Here is a 20,235-nt window from a genome sequence, read left to right on the forward strand (position 1 = left end):
AAATGGAGCTGCAGTCATTAAACCTGGTGTTGCCCAGACTTTGGTTGGCTTCAGGGAGACAGGTCAGGAAGGCAGCCCCTCCTGCGGGCCGATGAGCTTGCTCCAAGAGCAACCCTTTCCAGCGGATGCCCAGAGTGACCCAAAGGCTCTCCCGGAAAGTCCAGTTCTAAGACGAAACAGCTGCCCGTCATGGAGCAACCTGCCCAAAACCACAGGGGGAAGAAAAACCAATAACCAAATCCCGGTGACCGCACCCTGTCTGCAGTTACTCAGAACTCACTGGCCAAGGCCCAGGGAGCAGACCGAATCAGGCTGAAGCCTATCCACATTTAATTTTCAACGGAAAATGGAAACAAGTCAAGCCAAGACAAACCCAGGCCCTGATTTAACAGCATCAATTGCCATGGTGAAGACATTGTCATGGGGTGGGGGGCACAGATCAGCCACCACCATCCCAGGGGAATGTTGACGCCACCACAGTGGGGAGGTACAGTGGGACACTGTTCACTCACCTTTCGTACAGAAGCTCATCTACTGCACAGCTGCTCAGTGGCATTGCTACTGTTGTGTTCCTTCTTTCACAGGTGAGGAAACTGAGGCACAAGGAGGTTAAGTGATTCGCTAAGCTCTCACTGTAAATGGTGGCACAGGTGTGAATGGATGTATCTGGCTCTTTGGTTCTACATGCGATAATTCTGATTATGGTGAAAGCCTAAATGGCTAGAAATATTATTTGGAGATTGTGCCCGGAGGACAGCTGCAGAGAAGTGACCGTGGCTGACCCGGAGCCGCAGGGCTTGGTCTTGCTAGGAATCGTCAGAGCTGCTGCCAGGCTTCTCTGGGGAGCACCGGGCAAGGTCTCATGGACGTGAGATCCTCTGTACCAGAGGCAGGACACAGACACCATGAACACCTCCGGGCAGGTGGAACATTTCTCTGGGGAACAAGAAGCAGAGAAAATGAAGAGAAATGCTCTCCAGGTCAGAGGACGGAGGTGACACGTTTACCAGCAGATGCAATTAGCTCAAGCATCCACACCTCACGGTTGTCTTGTGTGAAGCCCTTTCCTGATTCAATACTTAAATAAGGACCATCAAGGCATCCTGAGGACCGCAGCAGGGAGAGGGACTTACATGTGGTTCCTGGGATGAGAAGGAATGAAACCTCTAAATCTGTGCTGTTTGCAAACTAGAGAAGGCGGCCTTCTGAGGATGAGCCTTTTGCCTGGACTATAGCCTGCCCAAAGGCCAAATGTCTTTCCCTGGTCTTGTAATGATGGGTGGAAGGGCACTGCACACTCAGCTGTCCCTCCACGATGACCAGATGGCAAACACAGCCTGCCGAGCCGTGTCAGCTTGCTCTCCTAGCTCCCGCCAGCCTGTGCTTGTGAAGGCAGAGAATTGCTCTTCATATTTGCGGAGAAGTGGGAAATGCAGGAAGAAGGAAAAGTTGCTTACTTCCTCCACCCAAGCAGAGAGCGACGTCCACATTGGAGGCCATGACATCAGATTGTGAATGCCACACGTTTTCAGTGGATTAATTGACTCTCAATTCAGGAGAAGTAAGATTCTTCAGACTGCAGGATTAAATCTCAGGGTGATCAGCCACCCCTGCAACTCTAATGTGATGAGAAAGAGCCAAAAAAGAGACCTTTCAACCCCAGCCCTGCTCTACATCGCAGGCAGCTTTTATCTCCATAATTAGAGTGCTTGTCGTGCTTTTAAATAAACTACCGGAGCCCAGGCTGGGCACAAAGAGGCGAACTGACTGTGGGGTGCAGAGTCAACAGCGGAGCACGGGGAGGGGTGAGATCTCACAGCCTGTCCCTGGGAGGCTGGGAAGGGAGATACCGCAGGAAACGGGGACCCTCCACAGAGGCTTCGTTCCAGGTAGGGAAAGTGTGTGGACTTCGGCAAGTCACTGATTTTGTGGACATTCCTGGAAATTACTGCATTTTTCATTTATCCTTAAATGGAAATAGGCAACGTGGAGGTGCCAAAGCATTTTTTTTTTCTTTTAGGAGACAAAACCAGAATCCTTTAAATCCTCTTTCTTAAACATAGGAATAGATATTCAAATTCAATTACACTGAGATTAGGAAATAAATACAGAGTTGGGTAATACACTCTTCGATGGAGGCTGCGGGACTCTCATGTACTGCTGGTGAGAGGGTAAATCGGCACAGCCCCTGCAGAAAGAAACTGAGTGATAGTTACAAAACTACAAATCCACATGCCCTCTGACCCAGTCATTCATCTTCTGGGAATTTGTGCTGCCAAGACACTTTTAAGACGACATGCGTGTGAGATAATTCATGGCAGCTTTGCCGGTGATGGCAAACACTTGGAAACAAACCCAGATGTCCATCAAGAAAGGATGAGTTAAATGAAGCATGGTAGATTCAAACAACTACTATGTGGCTTTAAAAAGGAATGACGAAGCTCTCTGTGTCCTGTTGGGGATGGGAGTTTCAGGACATTTTGTAGGTGACTGAAAAACAAGGTACAGAATATCGTGTATAGGATGTTACCCTTCGTGTGATAAAAGGGGGAGATAAGAATGTGTGTCATATTTGCTTGCACTGGAGCCACGTGTTCTAGAATACATGCGCCTCCACAAAGACACAGGTCATCGGTGGGAAGGGAGCCCAGGCCGATGGAGAGAAGTAAAAGAAAGGAAACCCTTTTAGACTTTTAGATTTTGAAGCAATGTGAATGTGTAGCATGTTGAGAATTTTCAATGAACAAACTGGTCTTCCTTACATGAAAATATCCAGAATAGGCAAATCTCTAAAGACAGAAGGCAGATCAGTGGTTGCCAGAGTCCGGGAGGAGGAGGAATGGAGAGGGACCGTTTAATGCGTACAGGGTTTCCTTTAGGGGTGATGAAAATGTTGTGGAACCAGGCAGCGGTGAGGGTTGTACAACGTTGTGAATGGACTAAATGTCAGTAATGGTAAAGTTATGCTATGTGTATTTTACCACAATCAAAGGCCTATTTATCATAATGGCTATACTTCAAATTCCATAGGGGGGTTTCATTGGGGAATCATTGTTAATTCAATAATTCTCCCCTCTGCCTCTAAAGCAAACTCAGGGAGACATTTGGAATTCAGACAGGAGCCACTAACGGGCGCAGTGGCTAGCACCTGTAATTCCAGCACTTTGGGAGGCCGAGGCAGGCGGATCACAAGGTCAAGACATTGAGACCATCCTGACCAACATGGTGAAACCCTGTCTCTTCTAAAAATACAAAAAATTAGCTGGGCATGATGGCACATGCCTGTAGCCCCAGTTACTCAGGAGGTTGAGGCAGGAGAATCGCTGGAACTCGGGAGGCAGAGGTTGCAGTGAGCCGAGATAGTGCTACTGCACTCCAGCCTGGTAAGAGAGCAAGACAGTCTCAAAAAAAGAGAGAATATTTCCAAAGTTCTGCTCATTTTAGACAGCTGGAGTGCAAATATGTATTCCGGGTGTAAACTGTGAGCCGTTAAAAAAACATGGGCTCACAGGAACCCCTATTTCCCTGAATTCATCAAAAGCTAGAAGCCACCAAGTATAGGGCAGTCGGGGTGGGAGATGCCAACGGGGTTAGTCTGTGGCTTCCTGAGATACCAGATGCTGGAAAAAGCAAGGCTGTGAAACCATGGTGCCCCCGGGGCGCTGACCCACCGGCTGCAGGGACTGTTGGAGAAATAGAGGAAAATATGACTTCCACAGAACAGAGAAGCAACTGAGTAACCAAACACACAGACCCAAAGACAAGACATCTTTATTTTCAGGGATGCTGGTGTCCATCTGTCAGAGCACTGAGTGGGTCCAAGTCTGCGTCACCACCTGGCACTCCACAAAGTTCCGGTCAAACTGCTAGTTAATTAAGTTACCAGGTCACCTGGCGAGATGATGATTATGTATCATCAACTAAGCACTGATGGGTTAGGAGCATAATCGACCATTCAATTTGGGAAAAGGGAGTCAGAGCAGAAAAATCTGAGGTTGAGCCTATATCGATGACCTGCCAGTAAAAATCCAGTTTTTGGATACAGCTGTTGGGGAGGTTGGTTTATAGAACAAAACTTTTCAACATGTCTCATTCATTCCTCGAGATTAACCTATGAGCAAGGGCTTCTACGTTATTGATCAGGCAACCAATATTCTAGGGTTTAAAAGCAGTTTCCCAAACTTACTCAGCCTGTCGATTACCAGATGTTAGCTTGAAATCCGTACCTCTTTGCCACATACTATTCTGTCTTCCACCATGACTGTGAGTGGGGTGTGTGTGTGTGTGCACACGTGTATGTACAATCCAGTCTTCACTGCTTATTTGCTTCATGGCTTTGAAGATATTGTTTGTCCTCTCTGTGAGTCAGTTTGCTCACCTGTAAGGTGGAGACAACAATAATACCTCCTTCATAGGATAATGGTGGGCATGACACAGATAATGAATTTGAAGTAGCTGTAGAGGGCCCATGATTATACTAAATCAATGCTAGCTAGGATTCTTTTAAAAAATAATGCATAGTTGTACCTGTAGTAAGTCCTCTCTTATCCAGCATGGTTGAAAACAAAGTTTCCTGATGAATAAAAAATTCTGATAACTATATTTTTCACATATATCACAAGTGCATTATGTTTCAGAAACTTAAACATAATAAAATATGCTGGAGTTGGGTGCTCCAAAGAAGCTTTTCTTGGGCAACCTAGAAGGCCTTTGGGGATCTGGTGGTGCCTTATAATAAATACCAATTTAGTTTCCATGCAGCTATACAGGTCCATAAAACGATAGAGGCAGTGAAAATGGGTCACAGAGAATTTATGGTTATAATGAGAAAACATCAATCCAACGCCATGGTCTACTTCGTGCTTGGAAGCAAGGACTGGCCTGGATGTGACATGCACTCATGACTCAACCGTCTGTTGTCACTTGCTGTTTTTGGACTCTTCCACATTCAGAGTCAACCCAAAACTCTTCCTTTAAAAGAACAGCTTGGCCCGAGGAGGCTGCTGAGTGATATGTCAAGCTGTCCCGGGAGCACACTTGTTTCCCAACCACCTGAGTCATGACAAATTGCTTGAGGCTTGTACCAGAGTAAAGTCTGAAAATATTTCCTCTTGCCCTCCCTACCAGACAGATGCTTCCAGAGTCAATCACTGAGCAGTGGATCTGTGACAAACCAGCCCCCTCTCTTCAGTCACTGAGGCAAGTACCTTTGGGGTTCTCCTAATTCAGGGAGAAATTCAGTCTCAGAACTTCTCGTAAGTCTTCTTGACAGCAAGACCTCTCCTCTAACCTGACCAATCTCCTTATTCTTTCTGCAACTTACCAGGCCCATTTCTATGAGCTGGTTGCTAATTCTCTTCTCCTGTTGATATTTCCAACCTCATCTCTGTAGCCCAAAGCTTCACCAAACTCATATTGCCCTTGGTATCTACATCATTCAAAGATTCCATCATATTCTGCCTTACTTAGTATCAGAGCTTCCTTGGTCTGTGTCATGACTTTCGGCTTCTTGAAGGAAGGATCTTTGTTCAACGTGTCCTTCTGAGCCATATGGTGCCTAATATGGAAATGGGCATTCAAGAATAAGTATACAAATGAATAAAAGAAGCAAGTGTGAGCCAGGTGCGGTGGTTCAAGCCTGCAATCCCAGCACTTTGGGAGGCCGAGGTGGGCGGATCACGAGGTCAAGAGATCGAGACCATCCTGGCCAACATGGTGAAACCCTGTCTCTACTAAAAATACAAAAATTAGCTGGATGTGGTGGTGTGCGTCTGTCAGTCCCAGCTACTCGGGAGGCAAAGGCAAGAGAATTGCTTGAACCCAGGAAGCAGAGGTTGTAGTGAGCTGAGATTGTGCCACTACACTCCAGCCTGGCGCCTGGTGACAGAGCGAGACTCTGTCTCAACAAACAAAACAAACAAACAAAAAAGAATCAAGTGTGATAGAAATCATTGTTCAGCACTAAACTCTTCTGCAAATGATGAAAAATACTGAATTGTCCCTCAAAAAGTTTAATTTAGCACAGCACAGAGCACTTGTTTCTCACACCGTAGCAAGCATTTGAATTCCCTAGAGTGCTGGTTAAAATACAGCTTGCAGAGCTTCTGACTCAGTAGGTCTGGATGGAACTTGATAATTTTCATTTCTAATGTGTTCCCAGGAGATCTGACGCTGCTGGTCCAAGGATCACATTTCAAGAACCCCATCCACACATGCATGGTTGTCAACTACGAATCACGAGGTTTGGATACTAGTCCCAGCATTGCCGTATGTGGCTGAGGGTCTTACGACAAGTAGTTCACACTCTCTGGGCTTCTTCAGCTGAAATTTCCCTTGTATGATTGCTAATGTCACCTTTATCTCCAAAGTTATCTGAGTGCAAAAGGTCTAAAGTACCTCCTTGTGTCATTTGCTGTGCTATCATCTTCATGAAATCTTAGGCAGCAAAGGCACCAGTCAGAACAACAACCACTTTTCAAATCGTGAACTCAAAGAGATCAGCTCCAAGTGATGTGCCAGGAAAGAGCTCAGTAAAAGAGAAGAAAACTGAGGCCAGGACTCAGGAAACTCCCAGGGGCAGAAGATCCCCTTGAAGGAGTCCAGACCAGATTCTAGTATGGACTCAGCGCCTGATCTAAGTTGAGGGACTGTCCCTGTGCTCCAAGTCCTGAAGGATTTTTTCTAGGAAGCTAAAGTGGCAGGCTCCACAGAACCCAGTGTTTCTCCATGGCCAGTGTCCCAAGAGAGATGATCTTAGGACCAGATATAGCCAACAGGTCCTTCCCTGCCTCTAGAATAGATAAAAATATTGTCCCTTTGTTTTGATCTTTGGCATCTCCAAGCAGGGGTTTCCCTCAAGAATGGAATCTTCACCCATGATGGAGTATATGAAGAGGTATCAGTCCTCGGGCATGTTCAAGGGGGGAGAATTACCATGATTGGTTCCATATCCTCAAAGGGTAAGAGCAAATATGGAAAGATATTGAACAAGTCAGACCCCACAGCTGTCTTTAGAAGATGATAAGGTAACAATGAGGGCCCTGGCATTCTTAACACTACCACCCAGTGCATTTCATGTAAGACCCATCCTTCACTTTTGTGTTGAGCCAGATTTCCAGTTTTGGCTGCTGCCTTCCCTGAAAGCTCTGCCATTCACTGAGACCCAGCTCAGCCATTCTTGCAACATAGCCTGGTAAGAAGCCTGCCTCTGTTTCTTCATAAGTAAAGCAGCATCCTTCAGGGCCTGGAGCTCCTGGACACAAAAGCCATTTCTGGGAGGTGAGTCATATAGCTCTCAACTGTAAGGGAGCGAGTTAAAAGTAGGGTGGTTGTTCTTTGGTCTGAAACATTTTCTCTTGGTCACCGCCCATCTCTCTTCTGGTACTTTAAAAAGTTTCTCAATTAATTTAGAAAGTTCATGGCTAACCAGATAACCATCAACATAATGAACACATGTGCTACGCCTTGCTTTCCTGTGTGTTCTCTCCTATAATCCCAGCTGCTTTGTCTGCTTTGCCATGAAAAGAGATGGCAAAACCCACAATTACTTTTGCACCAGCCTGATACGTAATTTTTCTAAAGATTTGTGGTCATTTTTAATAGTGAATCACAATCTAGATGATACAATGGTGAACAGCTCAAAGCAAGGAAGACAGAAATATGGTTTATGTCTTGCAAGGGCCTTCACAAACATTTTCAACTAGAGGAAGTGAATCAGACTAGATGTGGCTATGGGTCCCCCGTGCCTGGCTATGACTTCAGAAGTAACCTGGTCTTAAAGAGAAGCTCATTCCAGTCTCCCAGGTCAAGAGGGTCTTCCTAAAGAGGTTTTTCAGGGACAAATGGCATCTGGGACAGAGCTAGGCAGTGAACATTAAAACTATTTTGGAGTGAGATAGCACCCCTTGACACTGTTGTTCAGACAAAGTCAAGATAATTTTTCTTCCATTTCCTCTTGCAATCTCAAAAAGATAGGTGTGGTTCCTGTTGGCCTTGAGGAAAAAAAGTAGCCGATTCAAGGCCTCCTCCACAACAGACTGACTTGATTCTTCCACTCAACTCTCTTGTCCATAAAGCTACTCTGCCTCCTGAAGCCTATTTCTTCATCCTTCAAGGAGTTGTCCAAACGCAAATTCTTCTCCTGCTGATGGCTCTGCATTGGTGTTAGTCGCGTCTAATGGAAAACACTTATTGTATACAAAAACCTAGCCCCAAACCAGGAGAAAACACAATAATCTTTGCTTGTACCTAGTATTTCCAATTTTTATGCACTTTACTGTCCATTCTGACAACAGTTCCAAGAGCTGGGTGGAAAACGTTTTTTCCAGGTGAGTAAGTTGAGATTCAGCAAAATCCAACAATTTGCCCAAGGCCATGCGATGCTTTGCCCAGTCATTCTGAGTCCCAGTTCAGGAGGTAGGAGAAAGAAAGGTAGGGGTGAGACTACATTGTGAGAATGGTCTTAAAGAAACAGCTACAAATGTTTGGTTGCCTCAGTACCCACGATAACCACACTCACATGCCTCGCCCAGATAAGGTGAGCCAACCATTGAAAGCGTTTGAAAAAGGAAAAATGCTTTATCCCTGAACAACTCTTTCTATTGTTTTTTAAAAGTTCCTGGAAGACAGTGAACACTGTGGGATTCCTGCTTGTGGACAACTGTCCAAATTGATCCAAAATGTTCTTCATTGACTCTTGGGCCAACTCAAGACAATGTCAGTGGAAGCCAGCATTCACCATCACACCGAGGCTCATCCCTACCAGGTTAAAGCAGCCATTGTGTGCACATCTGCCTGCCAAGTCCTACTGATTGCCCTGTTTATTAAATCTCTACTGGCTTCTGTTTTGCATTTTTATTTTCTGCCCAACAAAGGATACGCTGTTCTTTACTAATATCCCTTGATTAAAAATCCAAGACTGAGTTGTCTTGCCACTCTCACTGATGCTAAACCCCGTTCCTTGATTCTCATCCACTTCAACTTCCTTCTCTTTTCCCCTTATGAAGAGGGGATCTGAAATGCATGTTTCATATTGTCATACACACATGCACATGTATAAACGGTACCCCCTGAAGGCCTGAGGATGGGGACAGGGCAAGTGGGCAGCTGGGACCTGCCATTCTCCTGATGTTATGTGATGCCACAAAAAGGAGCTTCAGGCATTAGCTAATAATCAGGCTCTGAGTTCAAGATCCATGCTTGTACACAGTGTGGGAGAGGGGCAGGACTGGCCAGACTCTCTTGAGCAAACAGAGAAGGCTCTTGTGATCTCACGGGGTAAGGACTGGATTTCCTGGGGTGGCAAATCACCACTGCACTATCAAGCCCATCAAGAAAACACCTCAAGGGCTTCACATAACAGAGAAGCCTAGTTTTCCAGGTGCAAAAGGCCCCTGCCTTGGCATCACTAATGTGGTGGTCCCTGAAGGTAGCCTTCCAAATTTTGCCTGTGAGTGCCACTGTGTTTCAAAAGCTTCTCCTCTTTAAAAAATAAAAACGGATTGTCAGAATTCTCAGAAATACTGAGTAGAAGCTCTTTCACAGAGAAGCAACATCACTGATATCACTTTGATAGGTGATCTAACCAGTTCTGGCTGCCAGACAGGTCCAACATAGGATATCTCTGAGAGAGGAGATGCCTCCTTTATCAAGATCTCCTGGGGGGAAACATCAGTCCCCCTCATTTCAGCCATTTCAGTGTCTTGTAATTACTCATATCCAGAAACTTCTTGCAGAGCCAAGTCAAATCTATCTATACTCGTGGAGAACATTGCTTGGATCTGGTCCTCAGGACAAGCTGGGAACATGTTCCTCCATGAAGATCACATTCACAGGGAAGCTCAGAAAATGTTCTTATTAATACAGATAGGAATCGTTTTATCTTCGAAGACATAATGTGGTTGTAACTATATATTCATTTCTCACCAAGGAAACTGCTTTTACCGCATTCAACATTACTAATGAGATAGCTACTGAGAACAAAGTCGGACTGCCTTGATTGTTTTAATCTCTCTCAAAACAAAACAAAAATGTCATCTGGTGCCCAGAACATAACAGCTCAAGAACAGAATGGTAAATAATACTTTTTAAATTTTAATTTTTTATGACATAATGACATTACATTATTTAATATCAGTCCCCGGGAGATGATTTTCTGGAAAACATCAGCAAACCAACCCAAACTTGAGAGCTGGTCACCTGCCGTCTGTTCCTGCTGTGAGATGTTCATGACTTATTTGGAAGTGCCCCTTGTGAGAGTTGTAAAGTTGTGACGTAGCTACACAGGCTGTGTGGAGAATTGTGTGTCATACAGAATCAAAGCATTTTTCTGCTAGAAACGAACTGTGGGGGCAATGTGTGGGCCAAGTTTCTCATTGGGCGGTGAGAAGTCTGAGGTCTTAGGACTGGGTTTCTGACCTATTTCATTGCACAAGGAGGCCTTTCTTGGTTCTTGTGTCCACACAAAACCAGAGTGACATTTTTGCCTCCACTTCCAACTCAGCGTTCTTATTTTTACGGAGACTTTCATGTCCCCACGATTTAAAATCCTTAGACTTGGCTAGTCTTAGTGGCTCACGCCGGTAAACCCAACACTTTGGGAAGTCAAGGCAGGAGGATCACTTGAGGCCAGAAGTTCGAAACCAGACTGGCTAACATGATGAAACCCCATTTCTACTAAAAATACAGAAATGTGCTGGACATGATTGTGCACACTTGTAATGCCAGCTACTCAGGAGGCTGAGGCAGGAGAATCGCTTGAACCTAGGAGGTGGAGGTGGCAGTGAGCCGAGATTGCACCACTGCACTCCAGCCTGGGTGACAGAGCAAGACTCCACCTCAAAAAATAAAAATAAAAGCAAACAAACAAACAAAAATTCCATAGGCTTAGGACTCTGAAGAGTCTTGCAACACAAGTGAGAGAAATCCAGTCCATTACCCCCACAACGCTTGTCACTTGAAAAACTATGCTTGGTGTGACTAGATTATCCAAGAGTATCCATGGCCAAAAGATAGACAATAAACTATGCATCAAGACAGGAAAGCGTCAGACAGGCATTGATGAGTAACACGGAATGAAACTGCGAGAGATCAGGAACTGGTGTCTGTTTCGTTTTTCTAAACTCTGTGTAACTCCTCCCAGATCATTTTTTTCTTTCTAAAGATAGCCTTTCATACCGCAGCAGAAACTGTGACCTTTATTATTTCTATGATTGTTCTGAATGTGCACCACTGGCTGGGGGCTGAATGCGGGAAAGACCAAGGCGGAGAAATCTGTCTACCTTGTACCCAAGACACTTGGCCACCTGCACGACATGGAGCAAAATTATAACAAAGCATTTCATTGACCAACTGCAAATGAGCCCTTCCTTCTTCCCCACCCTCTCTCCCCACCCTTTGGCAAAAGCTGAGTAAACAGGTACATTTGGTGCCAGGACTGGAAGGTCAACAGACTCCTGCTTTGTCAGAGGGACCTGGGACTCAAGTCAAGAGGACTTCGCGGAAATGCCACACTTCCCGCCCCACAGGTGTTTGAGCCTAAGGATTAGGAGTGAAAGTGTCTCAGGGAAACTTGCCAAGAAGATATGCAGCAGACACGTGATGCTAGGGTAAGGCCTGGAGCCCCCTGAAAAGTGAGGTTTTACTATCCCAGGTGATCTCGGCCCTGGGTTGTGTATTGATGATGGCGACTTCCCCTGGAAGGGCTACCACAGATCCCCAAACTCACCTATGGCAGGATAATTTGAAGATGACCCCAAGATTCCTAGGCCTTGGTGTTCAAGCCCTGTATAACTCTCCCATGCTCAAGGGTGGGTGGGACCTATGAATACGATGGAATTCCTCTCCTGAGATTAGCCTGCATTACAGGGCCAAGGGGAAGGGATTTCACACATGTCATTAAAGTCCCTGATCAGCTGCCTTTGTTTTGGGACATTATCCCATATCCACCTGACTTCATCGGTTGACTTTAAGTTAATCAAAATGGGGACTATCCTGGGAGCCTGACCTAATCATGTGAGCCTTTAAAAGAATGTCTAGAAGTCAGACATGGAGAAAGTTGGAAAGATTTGAGGCAGCAGAGACATTCTCCCATCGGCCCTGAAGAAGCAAAATGCCATGTTATGAAGAAGGCTGTGTGGCCAGGGAGTGGTCTCTCAGAGCGGAGGCCCTCAGTCCTACAAATGCAAAGAGCAGAATTCTGTCAGCAACCAGTGGGCTTGGAAGCAGACATCAAGTCTCACATCAGAACCACAACCCTGGGCTGACCTTGAGTTTAGCCAGTGACACCCTGAGCAAAAGCCCCAGCTACTCCTTGCCTAGATTCCTGCCCCATGGAAGATACAGGATGATAAATGCAGGCTGTGTTAAGCCACTAAATTTGTGGTTACATGACAGAAAAATAATGCGACATCCTAGGAACTGCAGGGAGGAAACGTGCTCACATTTTCTCCACATCCATATTCTCTGGACCCACTTTTCCCCTCAAGGTGAATCCTCAAAGTCAAGGCTTGTTTTACACATAGGCCTGGTAGTCTGCTGCATGGATTAGAGGTGGGTGGTGGGGTCCTGGGAAAGGCTCATAAGATCTCTGGCTGTTGGGGTCATTGAAGGTCTGGTTGATCGTGTAAAATGTCTTCTAGAAAAAAAAAAGCTCATTCGATCTTGTGGGTCATTGATCCTTCTTTTATATTAGATGATCAAATGATTAGACATTGCTAATTCAGCCACAGGCTTCAGAAATGTCCTAAATTTGGGAATAGCTGAACCAGAAAGCAGCATGTCCACCAAAAATCCCTAAAGCAAGTGGCTACCAATGTCTGAACTCAGAATCAGACCTGGGGTATGAGCCACAAGGAGCATGATGCATTCCTGTGCCCGGAGAGACTATTCTCACATGTTATAACTGATGCCAAACCTGTCTCTCTCTGACTCAGGGTTTAGAACTTAGTCGTTGGAAACTGCATAGCAGATTATGTCATCTAGTTCCTGTATTTGACATATGAAGAACCAAGGTCCAGAGACATTAGCTGTTTTTCCCGAAGCCACACAGCCAGAAGTGACAGAGGCAAGATCAAAACTCCAGTCTTTCAGCTACTCTCCATCTGCTCACCTTTCCTGCAGCACAGAATGAGCCAACGGCTGCCTGTGGGTCAATCGCCATTGCTCTCCAACAAGGCATTCTTGTCGGGTCTCGCCTCAGTCTGAACCCAGCTGTCCTTGCTCTGTCTGGAAACAAGACACAGCTCTCCCGACAGCCCAGCTTTCTTGTGTGAGCTGCGCTATCAGCTCCAGCATCTTTCATTGCTAAGCAATGACGAGGTGATTCAGCTGTCCTGAGACCCAGACTTTACTGGGTGGCTTAGTTTCCTGTGGCTGCAGTAACAAAATACCACAGACTGGGTGACTTCAAGCAACAGAAATGCATAATCTTCTCACCGAACTGGAGGCCAGAAGCCTCAAATCCAGGTGTCGGCAGGGCCGCGCTCCCTTCCCAGGCTGGAAGGAAGAACGTTTCCTCACCTCCGCCAGCTCCTGAGGGTTGCTGACCACCACTGGGCCTTCCTTGGCTGTGGCTGCGTCTCTCCAGCCTCCTCCTGTCTTCCCACCGGGCCTTCTCCCCTGTGTGTGTCTGTGCGTCTTCTCTTCTTTTGAGGGCACGAGCCACATTGGACTTAGTGCCCACTTTAGTCCAGTATGACCTCATCTGAACTTAATCAGTTACCTCAGCAAAGACCCTTTTTCCAAATGAGGTCACGTTTGGAGGCTTTGAAGAGGCGCGAATTTTTGTTGTTGTTGTGCTTTCGGTTCTGGGGCACATGTGCAGATCATGCAGGATTGTTGCATAGGTACACACATGGCAATGTGGTTTGCTGCCTCCATCCCCCTGTCACCTATGTCTGACATTTCTCCCCATGTTATCCTTCCCCAACCTCCCCACCCTCCACTGTCACTCCCTTGTTCCTCCCCAAAAGAACCCAGTGTGTGATGCTCCGCTCCCTGTGTCCATGTGTCCTCATTGTTCAACACCCGCCTATGAGTGAGAACATGTGGTAATTGATTTTCTGTTCTTGTGTCAGTTTGCTGAGAACAATCGTTTCCAGATTCATCCATGTCCCTACAAAGGACATGAACTCATCATTTTTTATGGCTGCATAGTATTCTGTGGTGTATATGTGCCACATTTTCTTTGTTCAGTCAATCATCGATGGGCATTTGGGTTGGTTCCAGGTCTTTACTATTGTAAACAGTGCCTCAATGAACATACATGTGGGTAGGCACGAATTTTGAGGGGACTCTGTATAATTCAGTACACTGGGTTTTATATGTGTGTCCAGAGCTAATCTCAAACCAACTTCCCTGAGAGTAGAGATACTTGGTACGTGCAGCCTTCTCCATCATTTCTGTTCATTGCCCAGCCCCACCAGAGGCTGTTATAACCCAGCCCCTAGACATTAGGCAGAGCTAAAAATCACTTTAGAGAGCATCCAGCCAATGGCTGTTAATCCTGCTGCCCCTGAGAATCACCTAAGGAGAGTTTAACAACACCAACGCCCAAGTCCAGAGACTCTCATTCAGCTGGTCCGCAGTGTGCTGTGGGCACTGGTGGTTTTTACAGCTACACCGATGATTCTCATATGGATCCAGGGATGAAAACCCACCAATCTGGCCCAGGTGTTTAGTTTTCAGGTGAAACACTCAAGGCAGACGAGCCTCCAGCCATCACCCTTCCCTCCACCTACTACTGCCATCAGCAAGCCTTTAAGCTGCCAATTCTCCAGCTGGGGAATTCTGCCCCCTTGTTGGGGCAAGGCCCCCAAAGTTGGCAGAACAAAGTCCCTGTGGTGGCCCACACCCTTTACTCATGAGGGAGAAGCAAATAAGACCCTGCATGGCCGCCAGGCATGATGGCAGCCACCTCGCTGCTACCACAACGTCCTCATCAATCAGTGACACATACCCGTGACCTCTGGAATGACACAGTGCTTGTGCTGGCTTTGTACACTGTAAAGTGCTCTGCAAACGTGCATCATCGCTCTGATTACTTTGTTTGTGGTAGCAGCCCTTCAGCCTCAGCTTTGCAAGCGTTCTTAAGCGTATACTTCACCCACTTATCTATTTGGTTTCCACGACCTGTGTTCTTGGGTCTCTTTCTGGCCATGACTCTACTTTCTCATTGTAATTGCACACTTTTTAAAGGCAAGGGCATTTCTGTTGCCTTCTTTTCAATTTTTATGCATTCCAGTATGGTACTTGAGACAACAGATTCTCCTTTTTCTTGCCCAAGCTGGTGAAAATATGCCAAAGTATGCAGCAGAGAGACTTGCCCAGCACCTGAACTACCACCAAATGATCTGAAGTTTTTCTTTGGAACAATACGTCTTTTGGGACCAGTAAGTCATTTATGAGCTGCAACAACAAGAAGGAGAAGCCACTGAAAGATACTGATGGAAGCAAAGTGAGCCCGACTGCTCAGCACCGCCCAAGAACTCTAGGCACCCTCTTATCTCATTTTCTCTTTCTTGGCTCCAAATGTGGGCGATCCTGAGATCATGAGAAGGAATCATGTGACCAGAAACGGGGCCTCTGCAGCTTAGTCAGTGACAGAGAGTGAAGATGCAAAGAACCTTGTGAAAATAACTTGTGTTTTTTTCTTTTATCTTAGTTCAGTCCACGCTTTAGGGAAAATGTATCCAAATGGTAAGCATATACTACTAGATACATTTTAAATGATTTAGCATATTAAATGACAAGGGCAGAGTGTCCAGGCGGGTCTGGGGGCCACTGACCTCCCCCTATTCACAAATCTCTCACAAAGCAAATCGCAGCTTCCCAGAAGGTCTACGGGGCTTACACACCTGTGGCCTGTGCCACAATCTCCTCCGCCATTGCTACGGAGTCTCTCTCCTCCCATTCCCTCCCTTCCTCTCTCTCTCCCTCCCTATCTCTTCCTTATCCCTTCCCCACACTCTTTTGAGTCCTGTTCCTGGAAACTCCAAGGTCAATCTCTTTTTTAGATTTGGTGGTTGGTCTTTCTGAGCAGGAAAACGTGGATAGAGTCATTCCTGGGCCACCTTTCTGTGAATCTGTATGGAAGCTGCCTACTTGTTTGATGAGAGGCTGCTGGCTTCTTTCCTTTACTAAGGAGTCATTTAAGTCAGCCCTCCAGGATCCAGAAAAGAGCCCGGAGAGAGGTAGGCTTTGGTGACAGAGGAGCTGAGCACTGCATTGTGAGAAAAGTCACAAACATATACAGTACAGTCATCACTTTTTTCTTCTTCTGAGCCAGCAAAACAACTGAGGCACAGACTAGATGGCAGTCCAAGGACCGAGACCTGACCAGCCAGAGGCACCGGGTGGTCCAGGCCGCCAGACTGTTTTCAATACACTTATACGATGAAATCAAATCGATGGATTTATTGATTACTTGGCAATTAATGCAGGAGCAATTAAGTTGGCCATAGGATAGGGGGTCATCCCCATGGACGCTTGAGTGTTTAGCAGTGATCTCCGTGTTCCCACCAGCAGCAGATCCCCATTCCTTATCCTCTGACCCCACCATGTGCAGCTGCGCCTCCGCCCCCTCAGGATCAGGTAAGGAGCCACGGAGGAGCTTTGGGCACCTTCTGGGGCACGGGCCTTGAGAACAGGCGGGCTCAGGAAGATGTGCTGGCCCCAGGAGCCAGGGCTAGCCAGGAGAGGAAGCAGGAGTCTCAGAGCTTAGCAGCCAGAGCCTTGCCCCTTCCGTAAGCTCCTCATCCATCTCTGAGCCCTAGGCTCATTCAGCTCCAAGAAGGAGCACTGGGCTCCTGAGCTTAGAGGGGGAAGGTTTCAGAGTGGTCCAAGAGCTCTCTCCAATTTCTGAAGTACACGAGGCAGTGCCCAGCACTTTCTGTTTTCACAAAAAGAAAACAGGTGAGAGGTACCAAGAGCGAGTTACGTTCAAGTTAGGTGTGACAAGGGCTTTCTTGCCCTTGAAGGTATTTCCATGGCAAAACAGAAAACCACAGGACAAAAGGGAATGCCCCCTCCTGTAGACATTCTTTAGCACATCAGAAAACACAGCCTGACCATTTGCGTATGGCAGTCCTGGAAGCCAGGGCTGAGATTAGCAGGGTCATTTCATGCTTGGCTTCTCTGGCCTGGAAAGGCCACCCTTTGATGCAAGGGCCACCCTGAGGTGACACCCAGAGCGCTGGGCTAGGTTTGGATGAAGTCCCAAGGCTGCGTGGGCATCAGTCCATGGGGGTCAACCCAGCTGGTACCTGTCAAGGTAAGGCCCATCTGGCTTCAGAGAATGGGAGGAAGCGCCACCTAGTGGTGATGAGGAGGGCCTGGCCCAGGTGGGCGCAGGGCTCTGACATTAGAGAGACCACCTGCGTTGATTGATCTGTGTTTCCACCCCTCAGGGCCTCAAGTAAATATCACACAAGTGAAAATAGTGTCTCCAAGCCAGACAAGAGGGGTCCGGATAGAGCCGTCAGCCCACTGTGGCGGCCATCCAGTTCACACTGTGCCTGACAGACAGCTAGACCAGCCCTGGCAGTCCCCAGTGACCAGTCAAAGAGCACAACTGAGCAGTGACAATATCACAGGGGTGCTGCTTTGTTGTAGGGAACCAGGAATTCAGAGTATAACTGCCTTCCACCTCTGTGGGGAAGGTTCAAGGTCTTTACACTCGTAAACTCAAGCCCTGTCCATTTTGACAAATTACTTTTTTTTTTCGGGCTGTTAAGAAGAACAAATTTCAGAAAAATTCATTTGTATGCAGCCAGCGGCTTTTTAGCCTTTATAGAGAACTTCTAAGATAGCACCTTCTACACAATTGTGAGATATTCTTCCCATTTTCCAGATGAGAAGAGTGAGGCCGAGAGGTTAAATGCTCATTCAGATATGCCAGAGGTGTGCTGGGCATAGTGGCTCACACCTGTAATCTCAGGACTTTGAGAGGCCAAGGTGAGGGAGGTCACCTGAGGTCAGGAGTTCGAGACCAGCCTGGCCAACATTAAGAAACCCTGTCTCTATGAAAAATACAATATTAGCCGGGTGTGGTGGTGCATGCCTGTAATCCCAGCTACTTGGGAGGCTGAGGCGGGAGAATCACTTGAACCCAGGAGGCAGAGGTTGCAGTGAGCTGAGATTGAGCCATTGCACTCCACCCTGGGCAACAAAGTGAGAGTTTCTCAAGGAAAAAAAAAGATATGTCAGAGATACCTGGGGTAGATTCAGGACTTTATGACTACTGGGGATTTTGCCATTTTTTTGTTTTTGTTTTTGTTTTTGTTTGTTTTTTGTCTTTTTGAACACCCTTAAAAATCATTCTAGGGAAAAGTCCGGTAACATGTGTAACTTTTTTGATTTTTTTTTTTTAACAGGATCTTGCTCTGTCACCCAGGCTGGAGTGCGGGGGCACAAACACAGCTCACTGCAGACTCCATCTCCCAGGCTCCAACAATCCTCCCACCTCAGCCTCCTGAGTACCTGGGACTACAGGCAGGCACCACCCCATTCAGCTAATGTTTTTCATTTTTAGTAGAGACAAGGCCTTGCTCTGTTGCTCAGGCTGATCTCAACTCTTGAGTTCAAGCAATCCTCCCACCTCACACTCTCAAAACGCTAGGATTACAGGCAGGCACCATCCTGCCTAATTTGCTTTAATTTTAGTAAAGACAAGGTCTCACTATGTGGCCCAAGCTGGCCTCAAGCCCTTGAGTTCAAGCAATCCTCTTAACTCAGCCTCCCAAAATGTTGGTATTATGGGCGTGAGCCACCACACCCGGAAGAACTTATTACATCTTAATGCCAGAAAGGACAAAGCAGGCAGGCAAAGACCTTGATGATATTTGAATACATTCCCTTTAACAAAACCAAGAAACCTTCTAAGCAAGGATGGTTCTCTTTCCAGGCCCTAGAATTTTTCTAGAGCCTGGGTAGATCCAGAAGATCTGAAGAGCCTCACACTGTCTTAGCAGGTGCTGGTTACGTATGCAGGTCAGAGCTTCAGAAACAGACCTAACTCAGACTTGCAAGTGTGAGCCATCTGGAAAGAGGGCTTTGCAGGGGAACAGAGCCCAGCAGATCAGCTCACCCATGGGGAATCTTAGGCAGGCTCCTGATGTCCTCTGTCCTTATCCACTCACCCAGGACTACATCACAGAATCCACCACAGAAGGGCATCAATGAAAAGATGGGAGAGGGAGGTGTCATCAAGAAAAATAGCTTCTCTTCCAGAGTGCTCTCTTCCTCTCTTCCAGAGGACAAGTTTACACAGCCAGGGGCCACCAGAGCCAGAACATTAGGGTAAGACAGACTGTGGCAGTACCGAAAAAGGGTAAAATGAATGCAGGTTGGATAAGGTCCCATTGGTGGCCCAACCCAGACCTTATAACCAAAATAAATGGCTTCCTCCTTCCAAATACGCAGCTCCATGCTGCTGAACACAATTTCTTCTGGACCATGACTTGACCTGCCACTTCCCCAGGCAGCTGTTGATTCTCCTGGCCTAAACAGCCTCCTTCGAGGCAAGGCTCACAGAGGATTCAACAAAGACCCTCTGCAACGGGAACAATGACTGTGTCGATCCACCTGCTGCAATGGCGGGTGCCACCCCTGCTGGGTCCCTGAGATCACAGAAACAGAAAGGGCTTCCAGATGCCCCAGACCTGCAAAAGCACTGGGGAATAGTGTAGTCAGTCCCTCTGTGACCAGGGGCCACACGCCTCCCTTATAAAGTGGCCATGCCCTGAAATGCATGTAACTTATTAAAGCAAAATACCAGCATCTCCAGGGAAACTGGCCACACAGAATAATTTAGACTTACACCACTATACGAAAGAGGAGTCATTTTGTCATATGAACAGCATCCCCCAATGCATCCATTTCATGTACCTAGGGTTTTGTGAATTATGTGTGCTTAGAATGAAGAACATCTTGGTTCTCCTAACTGTAAAATAAAAAAAGGGCTGAGATTTTCTTGTTTAAAAAAAAAAAAAAAGCCTACTGGACACGATGGTTCATGCTTGTAATCCCAGCAGTTTGGGAGGCCACAGTGGGTGGATTGCTTGAGCTCAGGAGTTTGAGACCAGCCTGGGCAACATGGGGAGACCCTCTCTCTACTAAAAATAAGAAAAAAAAATAGCTAGGTGTGGTGGTGTGCGTCTGTAGTCCCAGTTACTCGGAAGTCTGAGGTGGGAGGATCACTTGAGCCTGCGGTGGGGGATACGGGGGGCAGCGGGCAGA

The 20,235-nt window shown here is 46.7% G+C and overlaps 1 long non-coding RNA gene across 1 annotated transcript; it reads left to right on the plus strand.

Annotated features, from left to right (window-relative positions):
• The first annotated feature begins 2,430 nt into the window (after nt 1-2,430).
• On the plus strand, nt 2,431-16,430 carry LOC141582017 (uncharacterized). The gene is made up of 6 exons (XR_012514844.1): nt 2,431-2,502; nt 5,128-5,199; nt 6,161-6,241; nt 7,111-7,278; nt 16,040-16,190; nt 16,282-16,430. It is a non-coding gene; the product is annotated as an uncharacterized LOC141582017 (long non-coding RNA).
• Nucleotides 16,431-20,235: the final 3,805 nt, after the last annotated feature.

The sequence above is a fragment of the Saimiri boliviensis genome, chromosome 18 (assembly GCF_048565385.1).
Source record: "Saimiri boliviensis isolate mSaiBol1 chromosome 18, mSaiBol1.pri, whole genome shotgun sequence".
NCBI classification, from domain to species: Eukaryota; Metazoa; Chordata; class Mammalia; order Primates; family Cebidae; genus Saimiri; species Saimiri boliviensis.